The following is a 20,537-nucleotide window of genomic DNA, read 5'->3' as shown; positions in this document are numbered from 1 at the left end:
GGATTCCTGAACAAAGAATAACCCTATAGATAAAGCATCTCATAGTGATAAAGGGATAAATTCATTAAAAAGAAATAATAATTCAAAACATTTGTGAATCTAAGAACACAACCTCAATCTAATAACACACATGAAATGACAACTGACCAGAATTAAAGGAGAAATCTACAATGATAGATAGGGAGTTCAACATTCCTATCTCAGTGATTGATAAGACAAATGAATAGAACATTAATAAAAATATAAATGACTTCAAAATCATTACCAACTGACTTTCCTAAGTAGCATTTAGGGAACACTGTTCATGAGACAGAGAATATTTAAAATATTCAAACCGTACAAGTTATATTCTCTAATAGTGTTACAGTAGAAATTAGTAACAGAAAAATGTCTGAAAAACTCCCAAGTATGTGAAAATCACTGTAGGTCCAAGAAAAAATAAAATAGGAAATTAGAAAATATTTTGAATTGAATGAAGGTGAAAATATAACACACCAAAAATTGGAATAATACTGTTGTAGTAGTACTTAGAAAAATATTCAAAGGACTTCATATTTAAGAGAAGAAGAAAGATCTCAAATCAATGATTTTTTCCACCTTAAGAAATAGAATAAACTAAATATTAAGTAAGCAGAAGCAAGGATATAATAACAGATCAGAACTGTTTTCAATGAAATATAAAACCAAAAAGCAATAGAAAAAATAATAGTTTAGATAAATAAAGCTAAAACCTGATTCTTGAAGAGATAAATAAAATGAATAAGTCTCTAGCCAGACTGATTAAAAATAAGTATGATATAAATTACCAATACCACAAATAGAAAATTGATATCACTATTGAGTATTCTGATGTTAATAAAGAAAGAATATTATGAAGGACCCTTTGCTAATGAATTTAATAATTTATATGAAATGGAAAAATTAATTTCCAAAGACATAAAATACCAAAATTTACTCAAGAAAATTGATAACCCAAATAATCCTATATCTATTAAAAGACACTGAATTTGTAGTTAAAAGTCTTCCCATGAAAACAATGGTACACCCAAGTGGCTTCATTGGTTCAACCAAACTTTTAAGGAAAAAATGATACCATTTGTCACAAATTTTTTTCAGAGAATTATAAAGTAGGGAATAACTTCCAAGCTTGTTCCATGGAGCCAGTGTTACGGATATACCAGAATCTGAAAAAGATATTACAGTAAAGCAAAATTACAGATCAATATTCTTCAGAACATAGATATAAAAATTCTAAAGAAAATAAACTTATAATCCTTCAGTAAAAGCAAAACCCTAGTGTTTCTTTTAATTCAGTTGAGGTATTTGGGACAAAGCCACTAGCATTTATATTTTGAATAAACTATATACTATAGACATATACTTAGGTGTTTGGTGTTCTTCCTAAGTAATAAATTCAGTATGAGAAAGCTGTAGAACGTAAAAAAATTCACAAACAGAAATAGCTTTGCCCCAGGGAGCTTTATAGATGCCTTCACTCTGCAGAGACAGGAGCTTAGCCACCTCTGCTTATGTTATCATTTAATTTATTTGACAGTCTAGACAGAATATAAAGTTAAAGTGAGCTCAGTATTTTTGTTTCCTTTGGCAAGTACTTACATATTTCTATACTCACAAGTTATTGCCATACTTAGTTCCAGAATTTAAAAATTCTTTCTATGATTTATTCTATAATATTTTTATTTATGATATTTAGATATTAGTTCATATATCTTTATCTTGTTTCTTTCTTGTTTTTGTACCAGGAATCAAACTCAGGACCTTGCACTTGCCAGGCAGACACTACGCTGTTGAGCTACATTCCCAGCCCTGTCTTGTTTCTTTTGAACTTTGTTACTGTTTGCATTAATGAAAGTAGAATAAATATATTTAATTGCATTTTAAAAGATGACTCTGCTTATTTTTATATTATATTGAGGATCTAGTATACTGAAGAAAGTGGTTTAGATTTGATATATGCCTTTTTTCATGGTAATCATAATAGATGCAAATTTTTACTTATAAATTTATGAGCCAAATATATTTATTCGTGTATTGTTTTACTAAAATATTTTTGTTAACTTTTCAAAGTATGCAACTCTATCATAAATAATTGTATTGTAAAGAGGATGCAGATAATACTGTCCTTGATTTATAAAGTGATAAGTGGTTTATTAGTTTTTAGTCTTCATATTTGGTTGAAGGCTTCTCCTAACCGCATTGTGTACTTTATAGAAGAAAAGATTCTTGCAGCATTGCTAGGTTTCTGGTGATACAGTTGTTTCATTTTATTATTGTTTTTATATTTGAAACTGGAGTAAACTGTTACACTAAATTAACTCACAAAATCATATGAGCTCTAAGAAAAATACGTTATAATTTATTGTTGCAAATATAGCATTGTCAATATTACTGGTATGGTAAACATTTAGACAAGATTATATAATAATGAAACTATGTGTCACGTAAGAATTAAGTAGAATGCTGTTTGGTGAGATAATGAAAATCTTATTGTGGTAATTCAGAGTATCTTGATTATGCATGGAGATGACAAACAAATTAAGGATATAATTGGAGGAAGTGCCATCTTCACTTAATGACTTTGCTAAGATTATATTCAAATGATTATCCTTCATCTGTAGGTTGATAAAATAATTAAGATAGGAAATATGATTCTAATACTGTTTTTTAGAAACCCTCAAACAAAGAAAAGCATCATGTTGACAAACATTAATAATTATTATTACTATAGGTACTACTTTTTGATAAATACTTATTTTGGGCCATTCACTGGGTTCATTGGGAAATATGCATATTTATTTCATTTAATCCTCACCACAATACTCAATATAAAAGTATTATTCTTATTATAAAAGCAAGGGGTGGTTCCTCAATTTTCTTTTGTGAACCCTATCCTTTCTATTGTTTGTCCTGTGATCCAAATAGGATTGTCCCTACCCAGATTCTCGAAGGAAAAATCAAGACTATGTATGAGCAATGCAAGAATCTTATCGCCCTGGTTACAGTGTTTCCTTTGCTGGTGCAAATGACCCACACTGAGCCATGATCCCTGCTTTAGGACCACCTCTGGAACTGCTGTGATTTCCAGGAGCAGTGTGGCCTGTCACCGACGATACTGCAGCACTACAAATGGAAATTCGGGATTTTTTAAAAAAAATTTTATTTAAAAGGAAAAAGAGAAAACCACAGAACAAAACAAAGCGGTGTAAGGGTACAAGTAATACAGAACTACAAACAAACAAACAAACAAACAAACAAACAAAAAACAGTAAGAAATCACCAGTTAATAGATTACATATTATCATCTTAGAAATAGTTGCTCAAATCACAGTATCAAAGAATACAAAGTGGACATTCAAACAGTGAGACTGCACACAGCTGTGTTCAATGATCCAACCAAAAACATTAATATGGTCAGCTATTTAACACCCCTAAACACACTTGCTGTTGTATCCTTTAGAGCTCTTTTTTTCCCTCTCTTTTTTACAACAAAATTTATACATTTTGGGTTTTATTACTCCTTAGTTCTTATTACTTTTTTGGGGGGAGAGAATAAAGTCAAATATGGCAAAACAAAGCTGTCAGTCAAAACCAAGGATAGACATAGCACATGATGTAAAACAGAGTACAGGGTTATCAACAATGGTTACCATAATGTCTCTTGTTTCCTTAAAAAGAATTGTCTATCTCATTAGATATTATAAAGTTGAACAAAACAGTAGAGAACAAGACCAATAAAACTTAAGCATTGTAAACATTACAGGACTTCCAAAGGAGACAATAGTCAAACCAGAATGGGCATCTTAGTGAACCTTATTGCCTTCAAAGTAGTTGCCTATACCCTCAAACTTGATACTATCATACAGAATGGAACAGAGTCTAATCAGTCAAAACAAGATCGTGGGAGTATTACAGGACTTCAAGGAAATTCTGGATTTAAATTCAGTTAGTAGAATATTTGTGCTAATAGCACTTCTGTTTCCTGTGTCACTAAAATTGTGTCGGAAGGTTGAAAAAAGGCCACACCTGAGCCCTGCTTTTATAATTCACATGGGCTATGTAAAGTGGACTATTACAACACTACCTACTTCATATGAGGTATCAGTGAAAGGTTTTGCTGTGTGGAGATTATATCTCTATCTATAGCGATGTCATCTCCAGACAACCTATTAAAATGAACAAAACTATTAAGAAAGTTTTATCTATGTACCAACTATAATAATTTCATGCCTTTTAGCGGCTTACATACCATAACTTGGAGATACTGGACTGGAGAAGGTGTTGTGTCATTTTATGTTGTTTAGAAAGCTATTTTTGTGCGTTGTGTTTAAAGTTATATCTTTACATTTGCGAACCTTATCTTCAAAGAGAAAGGGCAATTATGAGCAACTGCAGGAGAAAAAAGCACTCCTAGAAGAAAGAAGAAATCTTTCGATTGTATTTTTAGCTCATATTTCCAGCTAATGTGAATATGAAGCACTTTTTGTACTTCTGATAATGCTTTTCTCTTGTAATCCATACCATTTCTCTGTAGCTCTGGGCAAAAGGAGACTGCAGCCGAGAATCACAACTCTACAATATATTTTTTCCTGTTCAAATAAGATTTTTTATTAATTTTTACAGATTAAGCTTGTGAGTCAGACTTGTGTCTGTTTTGTTTACTACAGATATTTAGCACTGTGCCAGTGTGTGGCACAGAGAAGGGGCTCAGTGAAAATTTGCTGGATGCGAGAATGAGTGAGTGAATGAATTTATTCACAAAAGGCCTTTTCAGGTGGGTCGAATATTACAATGGCTTCCTGACGCGAGGAATAGCTATGAGTTGTCTTCAGTATCCTATGATCAGTGGCAGAACTGGGACTGCTAAGTCTTTCCTGTTCACAATGTTGGTCCCTGAAACAGGTTTGTTGAATAAATGAGTCAATGAGATAGTAATACATATTATTCTCTTGAAGCATCTCTATTTTATTTGGTACTAAAAGAACATTTTAAAGAGAGACACCTCCATTTGTAGCTTCCGTTCTAGGAGATGGCTGAGGAAATGGGATGATAGAGTGGGCAGGTTTAAAATGAAAATTCTTAAATACATTAGAAGTGTATGAATATATTCCAAACAGGTAAAAACAAAAAAAGAAAGGGAGGTAGGAGGGAGGGAAGCAACGAAGGAAGGAAGGAAGGAAGGAAGGAAGGAAGAAAGAAAGAAAGAAAGAAAGAAAGAAAGAAAGAAAGAAAGAAAGATTGTCTACTAAGAGAAACTTAGTGAGGGAATAACAGCTCGCAAACTAGGTAAACTACCTTACTAACTAGTTTTTTTTCTTTGCCATAAAAAAGTGATTAATAAGAGCTTACATCTTGCTGGGATGGCTTCATGTAAGATCTATATTTTGGTACAAAATGCACCAAAACATTTGTTTCTATTTACCTTGGGGAAAAAAAAAATCCCCTTCAGAGATAGCGTGTGGAGAGCAGCCATCTGTTCAGGATTACATTTCTGAATTGCTGTTGCTCTGAACTTGCCTGGCTCTGTATATGTTAATTTAAAAAATAAAGATGGGTTTCCCTCTTTATCAAGTTCATTTATCAGCTCTGTCACTAGAATGTACTTACATTTTAGCCTGCATCAATAAATGTTAATTGGCAATTGAATAAATAACAAACTGAACTGGGAGCTCTGATTTTCTGAATTCAGTTGCTGTTTTCACTCTGCCATCAGAGTATTTAGTTGCTTAGAATCCTAGCAGTGCTGGGCTGAGTTACAGTAGAAACCTAAAGAGATGTAGGAGTGGCAGTAATCTTAACTCCTATATTCACTACTCTAATTTGACACCCCACAAGTGGAGGTAGGTCCAATTGTTATCCCAGGTCCTTAACCCTGATACAGAGTCTGAGAAGTCTGTCTTCATGTGCATATTCTCATTTAGATCTGATTTCAACTTTAAAGGAATATATGGCAAGTTATACAGGTGACAGAATTGAGACTAGGGGATTGATCATATAATTATTGGATTGGGGCTGAACACGTACTATCTGATTCCTCTTTATATCAATTCTTTGATTTTTATGGAAAAATATATTTTAAGGAGTTAAAGAAAGCCACTTTTCATTTATAATTAATAGTAATAAATAGCATTAACTTTCTTGACTCTTACAAAATAGTTTATATCTTGTAAACCTTAAGATCCTTTTTAGCAAAAAACACCAAATATATAACAACCTTATACTATATAACATACATAAAAAGAACTGAAGAGCAACAGTGTCCACTAGAAGAAAACATTCTGTTTCATTACAGAACAATATTGCAGATAAAGTAGAAATGATTATAAACTGGCTAAGAGGTTTTCCCTGTTACCTCATTTAATGACATTTCCTTATGGAACCTTCAAGGTCATCCTCTACAAAAGGGTAACATCTGGATTTGAACGAAAATTAATCACTTTTTCTTAAAACTGTCCAATTACTTTGTTAGGAGATATCATTAATAAGAAATTGAAATAGAAGTACTAGTGCTCCCTTCCTACGATCTGTTTGGAACAGAGAGCTTTCTGATTTCTATTCCATTGTTTGGGTTGTATAATCTCAAACACAAGGTTTTTTTGGAAAAAAAAACACCTTTCTTAGCTCATATAAAAATATGTTATAAAGTTTTAATTTAGGTTTAGAAATGCTTTTATATATCTGCATTAAGTAGGTATGTGGATAAAAATGTTATTAATAAAGATGATTGGAGGCTAATGAAACAATTTTATTGTCCTTTTCAACTTTATGCTCAGGGAGGTCTGGGAACATTTTCTTTGTGGACCATTTGTTTTACCATCAAATATTTAATGAATATCATGCCCCATACCATGACCAACACCCTCCTCTGCCGTGGTGCCGTCAGGTGATGCTTCAGAGAACACAAAGATCCTCATTTTCTTTATTGGTTATAAGTATATCATAACTATTACAAGGATTTACATCCTATTATACAGTTTAAAGTGGAATTTCTTGTCTCTCAAGCCAGGAATAGTGGGCACACTTGGAATCCCAGCTGTCTGGGAGGCTGAGGCAGGAGAATTGCAATTTAAACTTCAGTTTGGGCAATTTAGTGACTTTGAAATAAAATATTTTAAGAAAGCACTGGAGATGTTGCTCAGTGCAAAAACTCTGGATTCATTCCCCAGTACTGTAAAAATTTAAAATGATATTCTATCTCCCTGTATATTATTAATACTCAACCATGTACTGCCTTATTACTATTAACTTTTGTCATAACTATTTGCTATTAAAGAGTTGCAACGTGCACAGAGGAAGCATGGCTTATTACTCCTTTACTCAGTACAAAGATGTACTGAGCGATTTTACCAGGAAGTACATGGATAGAGAGGCTTCATTTGCAAACTTCCTGAGTTATAAGAAAAATAATTTTTTTGCATTCAGAGCTCTCTGCAAAGAGAGTCTATCCCTGTGATTAGATTTGGGGTTTGTGTTTGGGGGGAGGCAGTGGCTTAGTGGCTAGCCACTGTAGATTAACCCCTCTAGTGGATCTAAGATGAATATGTGGATTGTAGTTATAGGAAGACAGATGTGACCTTAATGTATAACAGTAATGCCATGATTGGAAGGCATGCTTGAGGATGTCTCTCAGTTTCCCAGAACTGGAGACATTAAGTTCATGTCTAGCTAACTCCTCAGTGATAACATTGTTGGTGTACTTTTTCTATCCCACAATTGTACGATAATATTATCTGCACTAGAGAATATTTCTAATTCTTTATCCATTCTTCCCATATCTATTTTTGTATGGCAAACTCTTTGAGCTATTTATACTCCTAAAGAATCTTTTTGACAGATAGCTAGAGGTCTACAAATCAGGTAATAAGAACCTTGTCTCTAAAGATATAAATACTGAATGGCAGGCAGGAATTTGGCATGAACTCTGGAGAATTAAGAGAGGGTAGAATGATTTTTGAGTTGAGGTTAGAGCATCAGAAGAAAATAGCTGATAAGCAGGTTGACACAGTTGCCAATAGGTTAAATGGAATAGAATTTGTCTATCAAATTGGGCTAGTTACCTTAAATTTAGGTCTCTGAGCAATTTCAGTTTGTGCTGCAGTTTTGATACTTTCTTGCAAAGAAATTAGGACAATGGAACTCCAGAGATGAATTTTAGAAGTATAAAGTGGGTAAAATCACATTCAAGTGTGTACCTGTACAAATGTGTGCATGTAGGGGCCTGGGGGTTTAGCCAGTGGTATAAGTGGCTGCTTGGCAAATGCGAGTGCGTGAGTTTGATCCCTGACACCAAAAACAAACAAACAAACAAACAAAAATGTGTGCATATATACTGTACATATATACATAGTTTACAACATGTCCATATCTTGTTATGCCAGGAGATGTGGATCCATTCATACGAACGGATTTATTCACACATATACCATTTTTGAGGAAGATTAAATATTTTACCTAGCAGAAAATTTTTGCTTGCAGGGAAATAGAATATCTCAAAGCAGTTGAATATTGAATAGCTGAAAAGAATACTTTAGGCAATAGTATCAGACTTCTTTCAGGGTTAATGTCACAAAGCTTCAAACAGTATGTAAGGCACTGAGCAACAGGCAGAACCCTAGCTGACAATATTGTACCAAGTTAGTCTCTAGGTAAGAGGAACCTGAAATATATTCATGATAGTCTGAAGGAAATTGTCCAAACTGTGTACTCCAGTTTTCCTTAAAAAGTGTTTGTTAAATTTGTATCATTTAAAAGTCTCACTTAGCATCCTTTATTTTGTGCATTTAATGAGTATGGCATTACTATTTTTAGGGTTTTGTAAACTCCTTTGAGGAATGCAGGGGGTCTATGAAGAGGAGGAGATGGTGGTGAATTTGTTGTATTTAATCCCTCTACCCCACAGCACAGAGTTGTACCTACAAAAGCTGACTTGCCAAGCGTTTTGCTCTGAAGGGACACCAGCTATTTTTAGTAACAAAGAAGTGTTAGGAAGGGAGGGAGGCACACCTCCAAAAGACAGATCTGAAATGAAGCCCAGAATGCTGAAGAGTCTGGAATGCTGCAGAAAAGGGTGTTTGGTGGAAGGTCACCAAAAGGGAGAATGCAGATTGGGGGTTCTGTATGATTACAGGAAATCGTCTACTAAAAGTTCTGTTAATACAGAAGTTGGCAAATGTAATTGAAAAGTTCTTAAAGACAATGGAATAAAGGGAAAACTGAATTGGCAGTTTAATTTGTTTAATAACCTGTTTTTTTTATTTAAAGAGAAAAACAAAACTAAATGAAGCAAGACAATAAAAGGCTAGAAGTAATACAGAATTTCAAGAGAAAAAATATACAGTAAGAGTTTACCAGTTAATAGATCACACATTGTCATCTTACAAACAGCCGTCCAGATTACAAAATTAAAGCATACAAAGTGGAGATTAATACAGTGAGATTGCAGTCAGTTCTGTTCAATGATCCAAGAAAAACTCAGCAATATGGTTCTCTATCCTACACATTTAAATAAACTTGCAGTTATATCCTTTAGATCACTTTCCTTCCTCTCTTTTTTACACTAACAATCACACCTTTTAGTTTCCATTATTTCCACAGTTTAACTTTTTCTTTGAAAAGGAAAAGAAAAAAGATTAAAAAAAGGCCAAAAAACAAAAAACAAAACAAGACGGACCAAAGAAAAACCCAATGTGACAAAGCAAAACAGAGTCAGTTAGATCAGGAGGATGGACATAGCATAAAATGAAAAAAAAAGGGGGGGGGATTATTAGGTGATCAACAATGTAATAACCTATTTTTTAAAAAAATTAGTTCGAAGTAAACTCTTGACACACAGATTAAACAGTTAGTCCAAAATTTCATGCTGGTGGACTGGGGATTTAACTCAGCAGCACAAGCACCTACCTGGCAAGGACAGGTTGTGAGTTCAATCCCCAGTACTAAAAAACAACAACAACAAAAAACAAAAAAGCATCATTCTGGGAAATGTGTGTGAAACGTGGGAAGACGGTATTTTAAAAAATGGTGTCATACATGTTGTCTAGAAGTATACAGGACATTGTATATTAGGAACTATGTCAAATGTATATATATTGTATTATTTGATCTTTAAAATGGTTATTGGGAAGTAAAATTATCCCAAATTTAACATGAACCTGAAAGAGAAATTCTCTCCCCTCTTTCCTTCTTTCAACAAGTTTGGACTAAAAGGCTACTAGAAATATATCCATTCTTCCAAGGTTGTACTTTTTCTAAAGGTATAGAATTATGACTGTAATAAATGTTACAGTAAAGATATAATCCCAGGAATATGCAGGCTCAGAAGAAAAAACATTGTATTCTGCTTGGTGACTTCAGGGAGGACTTCCTGGAAGAGGTAATATTTAAGTGAGTCTTAAAGGATGAGAAGGAGATGGTAGTACACAAAAAGGACATGGCAACGGTAACAGTGTAATGGACATTGCATGCTGCCCTCCAAGCATCCACTATTTTCTGTCATTCTGGTGGAACCAAGGTGTCCTCTTCCCTATCTGACTCTAAGGAAAGTGCCTCTGCCTCTACTATTGGGAGTAAGAGCTGATTTTCTAAAAGTCACTTGTAGTAGGCCTGTTGTTTGATTGGCTCCTGAGGAAAGCATTAATTAGTTTGAGCCAATGAGATATAAGATAAAGTTGACTAGGGGCCTTCAAGAAATATTTCTTGATCTTACAAGGGAAATACTAGAAGAGAAGAGATAGTTTCCATCCTTTTTCCCTTCCTCCTCCTCCTCCTCCTCCTCCTCCTCTTCTTCCTCCTCCTGCTCCTCTTTCTCCTCCTACTCCTCTTCCTCTTCTTCTTCTTCCTCTCTCTCTCTATCTCTCTGTCTCTCTCACTGTGCTTGGAAGGAATACTTAGAGCTATAGAGTTATCTTGTGGCTATCAAAGGAGCCAACCTGAGAGCAAATCAAAGATTCCAAGGATGGTAAAACAAAGAAACAAATGAAAAAGCCCCTGAGTCTTTAATGATATGGTTTAGTCGCAGGACAACTTTGCAAATTTTCAAATCCCTATTCCATGATGTTATTATATCAGCCCGTGTGAATTAGAGTCTTCTGCAATGGTATTCTCACTGATACCCGAGCAAGTTAAGAAGTGCATGGCTCAGAAAGGTCACAGGGCACTGAGAAATCACCAATAGTTCATCATAACTAAAATGCAGGGTATTGTGGAGGGGAATGTGAGTAGAAATAAAGTGAATTGGAGAAGGATCAGATCATGAGGGCCATATACGTTATGATCAGACATTTGGATTTTATTTTGTAAATAAAACTAAGAAGTTTTGAGCAAGTCAATAATATAGATTTTCAATTTAGAAACACTCCTCTGACTACCAGGTGGAGGATTAAAGAGGGTAAGATACCAGATGGTAAGATACCAATACCATGCAGCTCAGGAGCAAATGGAGTCATATGCAGAGGGGTCTCTTTCCATTATTACTCCATTACAACTTGGAAAAACAGAAGTTTAGACAAGAAGTGTGAAGTGGAAAATTAGACACTTCAGGGGTAGACAATAGGAGGGGTAGACAATAAGCTCTTTAGAAGTTCATGAAGGAAGAGTGCGTGGGGGATTGTGCAAGATTTCACAGTACACATTGGATTTGAGCCGAACACTAAAAAGCTTGGAACATTTGGGGGAGGTGGTTGAGTGGAACGTAAAACAACACGGAGAATGGAAAGCTGGCCTGCACTGGAGGGTGGAGGTACGACTAGAAGGCTCACTCAGACAACCAAAATGGCAGAGGAAAGAAAATTTACTCTGGTTCTGTCACTGAGTACTTATGGAACACAAGGCTTGATAAACTTCTATTTCCTCACTGATTGAATTGGGATTGCAAATGTATACTTTATTAATACAATCAAGGGGTAGCATATGAATATCATGTACCCCTGATATTATGTGATATAACAGACACCTCCATTTGTGGTATTCTTTCCAAAAGCCCATAATACCTGTCTAATCATGAGTAAAATATCAGATGAGCCCAAATGGAGGAATATTCTACAAAGTATTTGATCAGTATGCCTCAAAATTTTCAAGGTCATTAAAAGAAACAAACAGAACAAAACAACAATAACAACAACAACAACAACAACAAAAAAAAAAAAAAAAAAAAGGAGGAAAAAATGGGAATCTATTCCAGGCCAGAAGAGACTAAGGAGATATGGAAACTGGCCACTGTGTAGAATTCTGGACCAATCCTAGAACAGAAAAAGACATTAATAATAAAAAAACCTGGTGGAATCTGAATAAAATGTAATTTAAGTAACAATATTGTACCAATATTGCTTTCTCAATTTTCACAAACTAACCACAGGAATGTAAGACGACAACAGGGAAAATTGGCTGGGTGAAGGGTATGTTATCAGGGCTATCTTGGCAACTTTTTGAAAAATCTAAATAAAAATACTCAGAAATAAAAAGTTTATTTTCATAGAGTTGTTAAGATTTAAAGGGTCTATCTGTCTGTCTGTCTGCATGTCAGCTAATGTCCTTCATAAACTAGTGACTCTCAAATTTAGGGTATGTAAAGGAAGTGTTTGTTAAAAAGGCAAACAAATCCCAGGCCCACCGACCTCAGAGGTTCTGACATAGTGGTTCTGATATGCAGCCCAGGAAGATTTTGTAATCAGTGTCTTTGGAGATTTTGAGTCAAGTAGTCTCTGACCATGCATGGAATTGCTACTATAGCCTGGGGATCCTCGAGTGAGAGTACTTTGTGTGAGGAAAAGAATGGAGCTAGTAAGGCCTGCCCTACTTACCTCAGATGGGTGGAAGGAAGGAAGAAAGTGGGGGAAACATGGAAAGAAGCCAACTGTAAGTTACGATTTAAATCATTACAGATTAATTTGGAATAAGAGAGACAGACAGATCTGATTAGATAGGCATTTAATATTAACAGCAGTGAGAGTGAAATCTAATTTTTCATTCATTTAAACCATCTAAAGACGTTCAGTTGCTTTTCCTGTTTAAGCATTCAGATGACCGTAGACAAAAGCATAGCCCAACCCCGCAATTACAGAGAAGCTAACTGAAGCTGAGAGAAAAGACTTGACTGTTTCAAGGTCACAGAGCTAGTAAGTGAGAAGATGAGATTAAATCCCTTCTTGCAAGCTTCAGCTCAGGTGCTCTTTCTGATTCTGGATGAACACTAGATGTAGCATCTCAGGCCTTAGGATGGGCTCTGGGAGGAGGGAAATGTGTCTGATGTATTGAGGGTGTCTTAGTCACTTTATGGGCTCCTGATATAACACATAACAGCTGAGGTCCACAATTTAAAGCAGGAGGTGTTTATTGTGGCTCATGGTTTCAGCCCATGGTTGGGTGACTCCAAGGCAGAAACAGTATGGCGGAAAGGCCTGGACAGAGGAAAGATGCTCATCCCATGGCAGCCAGGAAGCAGAGGAAGGAGTAGCCAGAGCCAGAATCTACTCTTCTAGATCATATCCCAGTCAGCTCTAGTGTCTTATGATTTAATCACCTTCCAAAGGCCCCATCTTTTGAAAGCATGAGTCTTTTGGAGGATGCTCTGGCTCTAAACCACAGCAAGGGGAATATGAGGAGTTTGTTGATAGGTTTACTCTTGGCTCACTCTGTTGTAGAATAACAGTGATCATCTCAGCTAGACAGAGTGAAAAACAGATATCTGAATGGGAAAGTGATTTTTTTGGAGATAATCTTTATCTATTTATTTATATTTTAAAAAATGATAAAATCCAACAAAACAAACCAGAATAAAGCCAATCAAAACAAAGCAGTGAAATTGGTACAGAACTTTGAAGCAGGATATTAAAAGCAATCGTGGTAACAATAGTATATCTTGTTATCTTCACAATAGTTGTCCATTCCATCAGGTTTAGTGAAATTAAACCAAAATAAAACAGAATAAAACCAATCAAAAGAGAACACTGAATAAAGCAAAAACAATTAATTGGAGCAAAACAAAACAGTGCAAACAATATTGGATTTCAAAGACAAGAGAGAAGGAAATTCCCCGTATTTCCTATATTACATACTGTTGTCCTCCCAGTAGATGCTCAGACCGCTGGCCCCAGGCCTGCAAAATCAACCAAACAATACAATCATTCAGTTGCTTTTCATACCTCAGTATCAACTCAAGCTGTCCTCCAAACCAGCCAGTTGCTTAGGGGAGGTGAGGATGGGGGGTAGGGTGCCTGTGTTGATTTTTAGCCTGTGTGCCAGGCTCATGGGAGGTGCTGTCTTGACTTTTCTCTTCCTGGGCCCTGCATGGCTGTGGCTTACCAGAAAACCTGGCTGGTTGACTTTTTGGAGGACTCCTCCCAGTCCTAGCATGGCTGATTCTTGGAAGGCACTGACTTTTTCTCTTCCGGGACCCCACATGGCTTGTGGCTTACCAGAAAACCTGGCTGGTTGACCTTTTGGAGGACTCCTCCCAGTCCTAGCATGGCTGATTCTTGGAAGGCACTGACTTTTTCTCTTCCGGGACCCCACATGGCTTGTGCAGCTTACCAGAAAGCCTGGCTTCTTGGTAGACTCTACCCTGTAGACAATCTTCAACAGTGCTTAGTTTCCATATCCTCAGCCATGTCAACAATGTGTGACCAAACTGAAAAAGCTCAAGAGGCCTTCAGAATGCTGACTGTCAAGTCAGGTATGTCTTCCTGCCATGGTTCTAGTTAACTGTACAATGTAAAATATATTGCTTGTACTGATACTTTCCTGAGGTGGTTTGTAATTCAAAACTTCTGGTAGAATAGAAACCACTGTTTGTTTGCCCCATTTCCATAAGTGGAATCAGAGTTAAAGTAATAGCAACCTGGGTTGGAGATGTAGCTTAGTGGTATAGAGTTAGCCTAGCATGCATAAAGCCCTCACCTCAGTTCAATCCCCAGCACTGAAAAGAAAATTGAGGGCAAATTTTGAAGGGCAAAATTATAAGAAGGTACTGTGAAACAGACACTGTTAGGTGACCATGCTCCATCCTTTAGTCATCTGCCAGCTAGTAAGGCATCTTCCACCTTTTGATAGGTAAGAAAAACTTTAGCTTTCCTAGTAAGAAAAGCTTTTATAGCTATCTTGAGAGAATGAGGTGAAGACCTTAAGAATCAAAGCTATATTCTGAGGAAGTCAAAACTAAAGCTGGACATGGTAATTTGCACATCTCTAAGTCATAGATCATGGCTTTCCCTCCTCTTTGTAGAGTGTTAGTTCTTAAGTAGAGCAGTATACTACTGGCAAAGCAGAAAAATAGCAGGAACTCAGGACCTTATAGTCTCCTCTAAAAACTGTACTTTTCTTGAATTATCTACTGCAAGATAACTCCTTATTTGCATTAGCCAGTGATAATGAATTTTATGTTATTTACAGCTGAATGTATTCTTAATGGCCACAGACAGCTTGATAGGTCAGACAAAGAAAGAAGGAAAAGATGCACTGTATTTACCTGGCCTTGATAGTCTGATATAATAGGGTGATTTTGGCATGTGCTTTAAGTATATTTTAAAAAAATGGTTCTCAAAGTATTGACATAAAAGTTGGGTACAATAGCCCAGCAATATCAGAACTGCAAATTTTCAGGCCCTTCCCAGGTCTGTTGAATCAGAATATCTGTGGGTTTGGTTTAATAATCTAATGGCAACCAGAAGTTCAAAAGTAAAAAGTTGGGTAAGGAGGGAAGTTAAGTTGACTGTGATAACTCGGACCCAGGAATAAAATCCAAGGAAGCAAGAGATTGAAATTTGGGGAGCAAAAGCTTTATTTTAGGCCAGGCCTGGTGACATAGCCTCTGGTAGCCAATTTGGAGACTGTGTGCCCCAGAGACTGAAGAAAGGGATTTTAAAAGCAGGAGAGGGGGAAAAAACAAAACCTGCAGAGCTGTTAAGCTGTTGACTCAAGTCTGGAAACTGTAAAGCTGTCCACTTAGTTCTGATAACATTGGGAGCCTGGCGCCTTTCAAGTTATTCCCATTCTGCAGATAAGCATTATCTCAGAATAGCACATCTGCAATAACATTTGGAGAGGAAGGTAGAAAGTTAATTATTTTGGGACAGCTTATTAGCAATAACATGTGGAAGACGGGAGGTGGTTAATTATCTCGGGACTGCTCATTAGCACTAACATGTGAGAAGGGATCGAAAGTTACAAGAAGCTGAAACTTAAGTTTTTACAAGGATTTGGAACTTAACCCTTTTGGTGCATACAGAACAAGAGGAGGCCCATTACAGAACAGAAATACCGCAAGATTACTATTTTTGGGGGGGAAGAACAAGATCAGGTAAGGGTTGTGCTAACAAGCAAGTTTCTCTGCAAACAAGCAAGTTACCCTTCAAACAAGTTTAGATTAGGAAAACATCCTGGTTTCCTCAGCAGAGAATAGAGAAGTCAAACAGTAATTAACAACCCTTGTTAGCTTATTTTAGCACCACATCTGTTATTTGTAGAGGGCAACAATGGTTAATATATCAATTAGGTAAGATTTTGCAATTCTTTACAGAGGAGAGCATTGATTAACATATCAATTAGGTCACCCAGAGGGAGAAGGAAAACATATATACCGTATGGCCATGTTACAGGTAATTTGCTATAATAAAAATATAACGAAGCTATTTTTCTTAGAGTATGACATTGACATGTGCATTTTGGAGGGTGAGATCCCTCAACAATTTCCCTGTTTATTTTCCTTTGGTTAGGAAGCTACATAATGAAGAAATAAACCAACCAAGGAAGGAGGGGATTCAGGAAGCAGAAGAGATGAGTAGGAAATTCTTTTTTATTATTATTATTTTTATTTTTTAAAAATTTTATTTAAGGAGAAAAAAAAAAGCAGAGAAAGGGTACAAGTTATACAGATTTAGAGAAAAAAATAAACAGTAGGAAATCACTAGTTAATGGATTACATATTGTCATCTTAGAAATAATTGTTCAAGTTACAAAATTAAAGCTTGTAAAGTGGACATTCCAACAGTGAGACTGCAAACAGTTCTGTTCAATGATCCAACAAAACTCAGTGATATCATTATCTATCTTATACACTTAAATATACATGTAGTTATATCATTTAGAGCACTTTCTTTTCCTCTCTTTTGTACAATGACAATTACACATTTTGAGTTTTGTTGCTCCCACAGTTCTTATTACTTTTTTGGAAGGGAGTAGAACCAAATGTGACATAACAGAACAGAGTCAATCAAATCAAAAGGGTGGACATAATAGATAATATAAAAGCATAATACAAGGTGATCAACAATGGTTACCATAATGCCTCCCGCTATCTCTAATAGAATTGCCTATATCATCAGTTATAATAAAATTGAACAAAACAGTAAAGAACAAAACCGACAAAACCAAAACATTGGAGACATTATTGGTCTTCAAAAGTAGATAATAGTCAATGAGAATGGGCATCATAATGAATCTCACTATCTTCACAGCTGTTGCCTAAACTTTCGAACCTGGTACTATCAAGCAAAACAGAATAGGGGGACATCAGTCAAAAACAAGATGGTGAGAGTAATACAGGGCTTTAAATCAAGATAATGGAAAGTCAAAGTGGGTTACTATAATATATCCTGCTATTTTTTATTTATTTTTCCCTTAATTAAAAGGATAAAAATAAAAAAGCAAATAATGAAGTGGAGATTGAGATAAAAGAGGGCATAACAGCAAAACAGCGCCGATCAAAACATAACCATTTAAGCAGAATAGTGTTTCACCACAAGATAATCCTGACATAAAAGTAGTTACCATATTGTCTCTTTCTTTGAAATCTTTGAGTATAACTTCGTATATTGTAGCATCAAATATATCAAAACAATGTAAAACCATTTAAGAGAATGACAGCATTACAGGGTATTTAGAATCAACTAACAGAAAATGAACAATGGTTTCTGTATAATCTCCTTGTCTTTAAAAGTTTTTGCTTATACTATCATACATAATAAAATCCAATAAGATACAACCTGTTTAGACCAATGGAGACAGAACAAAAGCTTGATGAGACTTCAAAACAAGATGATATTAAATCAGTATTACCTATTAAGACGTCATTTTCTCCAAAATAGCTGTTCCTATCATCCAATCTTCTCTGCCTCATTTTTGTTGAGCTCTTTTTCTGTCATTAGTTGTCAGTTTGTCTTCTTCATTTTGTTTTCTGCTCCATTCATTGTGGCCTCTCTGCCACTATTTCTGGATTCTTTGTATTTTTCTTTTTTAGAATATCCTGCAGTATTCTCTGTAGAGTTGAATTGGTGGTTACATATTCCCCTAGTTCCTCTTTATCCTGGAAGCACCTTGTTTTTCCATCAATTTCCAGGGATAGCTGTGGAGGATATATCAATCTTGGCTGGAGATTATTATCTTTCAAAGCTTAAATTATTTCCCCCCACGCTCTTCGTGATTTGATGGTTTGTGCAGAGAAATCTGCTGTAATTCTGATGGGTGTTCCCTTGTAAGTGGTCTGTTTCTTGTCTCTGATGGCTTTTAATATTCTGTTCTTGTATTGAATTTCTGGAATTTTAATTATTATATGCCTGGGTGTTGCTCTGTTTGGGTTGTAGGTGACTGGGGTCCTGTATGCTTCATACAACTGAGTATATTTACCTTTTGCTAAATTAGGAAAATTCTCATGGATTATTTCTGTGAGCAGCTTTTGTAGTTCATTTGTTTGTGTCCCTACTTCTTCTTTTATGTTCTTAATTCTTAAGTTATGGATCCTCTTATCATCTTCTAGTCTTTGTATTATTGCTGTTTGTTTCTTTGTTACTTTTAAGAAGTTTTTCATTTCATTCTCCCATATTACAAATCTGCCCTCCAGTTCAGATAGTCTGTCCTTAGTTTCTTTCAAGCTGTTATGCCAGTTTTCGATAGAGTTTTTAGTTTCCTGGTAGTCTCTTTGAACCTGCTTCACATATTCTATGCTTTCTCTATTTTCTCCATCAAACAATTCTCCACTCTTTTTCTGTTCTTCCATTCCACCATCTGTTTTTTTCTTGGGTGGTGCTTAGCATTTCTCTAACTATTCTGCTTATGTCTAGCTTCAGGTCATTAATAACTTCATTCCTGAACTCATCTATGAGGCTCTCGAGATGGCGCTTTATGTCTATTGGTGCAGTGTCCACTATTGCCTATTTCTCAGGATTGGGGGCCGAAGGGTCTTTCTTGTTGCTCCCTCTTCCCATATTCTTTGTTCCTTATATATGCAAGCCTATATAGGAGGCCCAGCTTCCTTCCCTGTCAGCCACACTCTGATTGAATTGCACCGGCTAGGTGTTCCCGCCCACTGCAGCACACCAGGAAGTTGCAGACCAGGCAGCCTATGTGGGGCCCGCCCCTCCAGGTCACCGTCAGGCGCTCGGATCTGGGTTGTGCTAGCCTAATGGGTCTCAGCCAGCAGCGTCACGTAGGCTAGGCACTTCTCACCAATCCCGCTTGAGAGGGGGATACGTGGCTGAAGTCACTGCAGCGCCCTGTTCCCGCAAGTCTGCCCAGTCCCAGAATGTCCTCTGTTGGAGTCTCCCAAACTGTGGAAGAGTGTCAGTTTCTCTCACTCACCTCACCGCAAGTCAAGGCATAGCTCCCCGTCCGTCCTGTTTTCAACTCCATTCGTCGATTCCCGTTCTCAGAGCTTCCGTGCGTCTCTCTCCCTCCAGAGCTGATGTAGACGCAGCCGCCGCACACTGCGCGGCAGGAAACCCAAATCGCAGCTTCCAATGCCGTGGGCTCCAGCTTCCACACTGAGGCTTTTCTATTCCTGTTATAGCACCAGGATTGCATTCCAAGTTGGTTTCTCTCAGCTCAGTTCGTTCTTGGGTCAGCAGGGCATATCTCCACTTGCTTATGATTCCTTACTCTGCACCATTCCTGAATTCTAAGCTGGGTCTTTCAGAGAGCCTCCGTAGCTGCTGCTATCTGTCCGCCATGTTCTCCCGGAAGTCATGAGTAGGAAATTCTAAAGATGATACTGAAGGAAAATATTAAGACAATGGCTGTGGCCTAGACAGAAACCAGTTCAGCCAGGGAGGGAAGAAGGAGGGCTCCAGGAATATAACACTTTGTGATTGGTTTCAGCCATGGAAGATTGAATTGAGTTGCTTTTAAAGGATATGGTAAAGTCTGTCTACATGAACAATGTAACCCCCCCCCACGCCACCCACCACTACTACCAACACCAACAGAATCACAACGAATTCTATGAAAAAAAATTGTTAATTCAAAAGAAAAGAAAATTGTAACAAAAAGGAGAGGTAATCATAGTCAATCAGTCAACTCATTAGTAAGTGATACTTAGCTGTCCAATAAACTCTGAGTATTGCTTTACTTAAAGAAAATATAGGGTATAGTTACATTGGAAAAGTGGAGCTAAATTCTCACATACCAAAATACGGCAAGTCAATAGTTAATATGCAGAATTGGTGAATCTAGACATAACAGTTTAAGTCCATTGTTTAGAAATATGAAGATAACAACAAAGAAAAACAGCTAAAATAGTCCAAAATATTTGCCTC

General features: G+C 36.3%; 1 protein-coding gene across 4 annotated transcripts in view; it reads left to right on the top strand.

The window, feature by feature from the left end:
- Positions 1-20,537, top strand: part of Ces5a (carboxylesterase 5A) — a 333,638-nt gene that overhangs the window by 30,020 nt on the left and 283,081 nt on the right. The window lies entirely within an intron of this gene.

Source organism: Cavia porcellus, unplaced genomic scaffold (genome assembly GCF_034190915.1).
Source record: "Cavia porcellus strain 051 isolate PalLab524CR breed Dunkin Hartley unplaced genomic scaffold, mCavPor4.1 scaffold_4, whole genome shotgun sequence".
NCBI lineage: Eukaryota > Metazoa > Chordata > Mammalia > Rodentia > Caviidae > Cavia > Cavia porcellus.
Note: the sequence above shows the minus strand (reverse complement) of the source record. Positions and strands in the feature narration are given on the sequence as shown.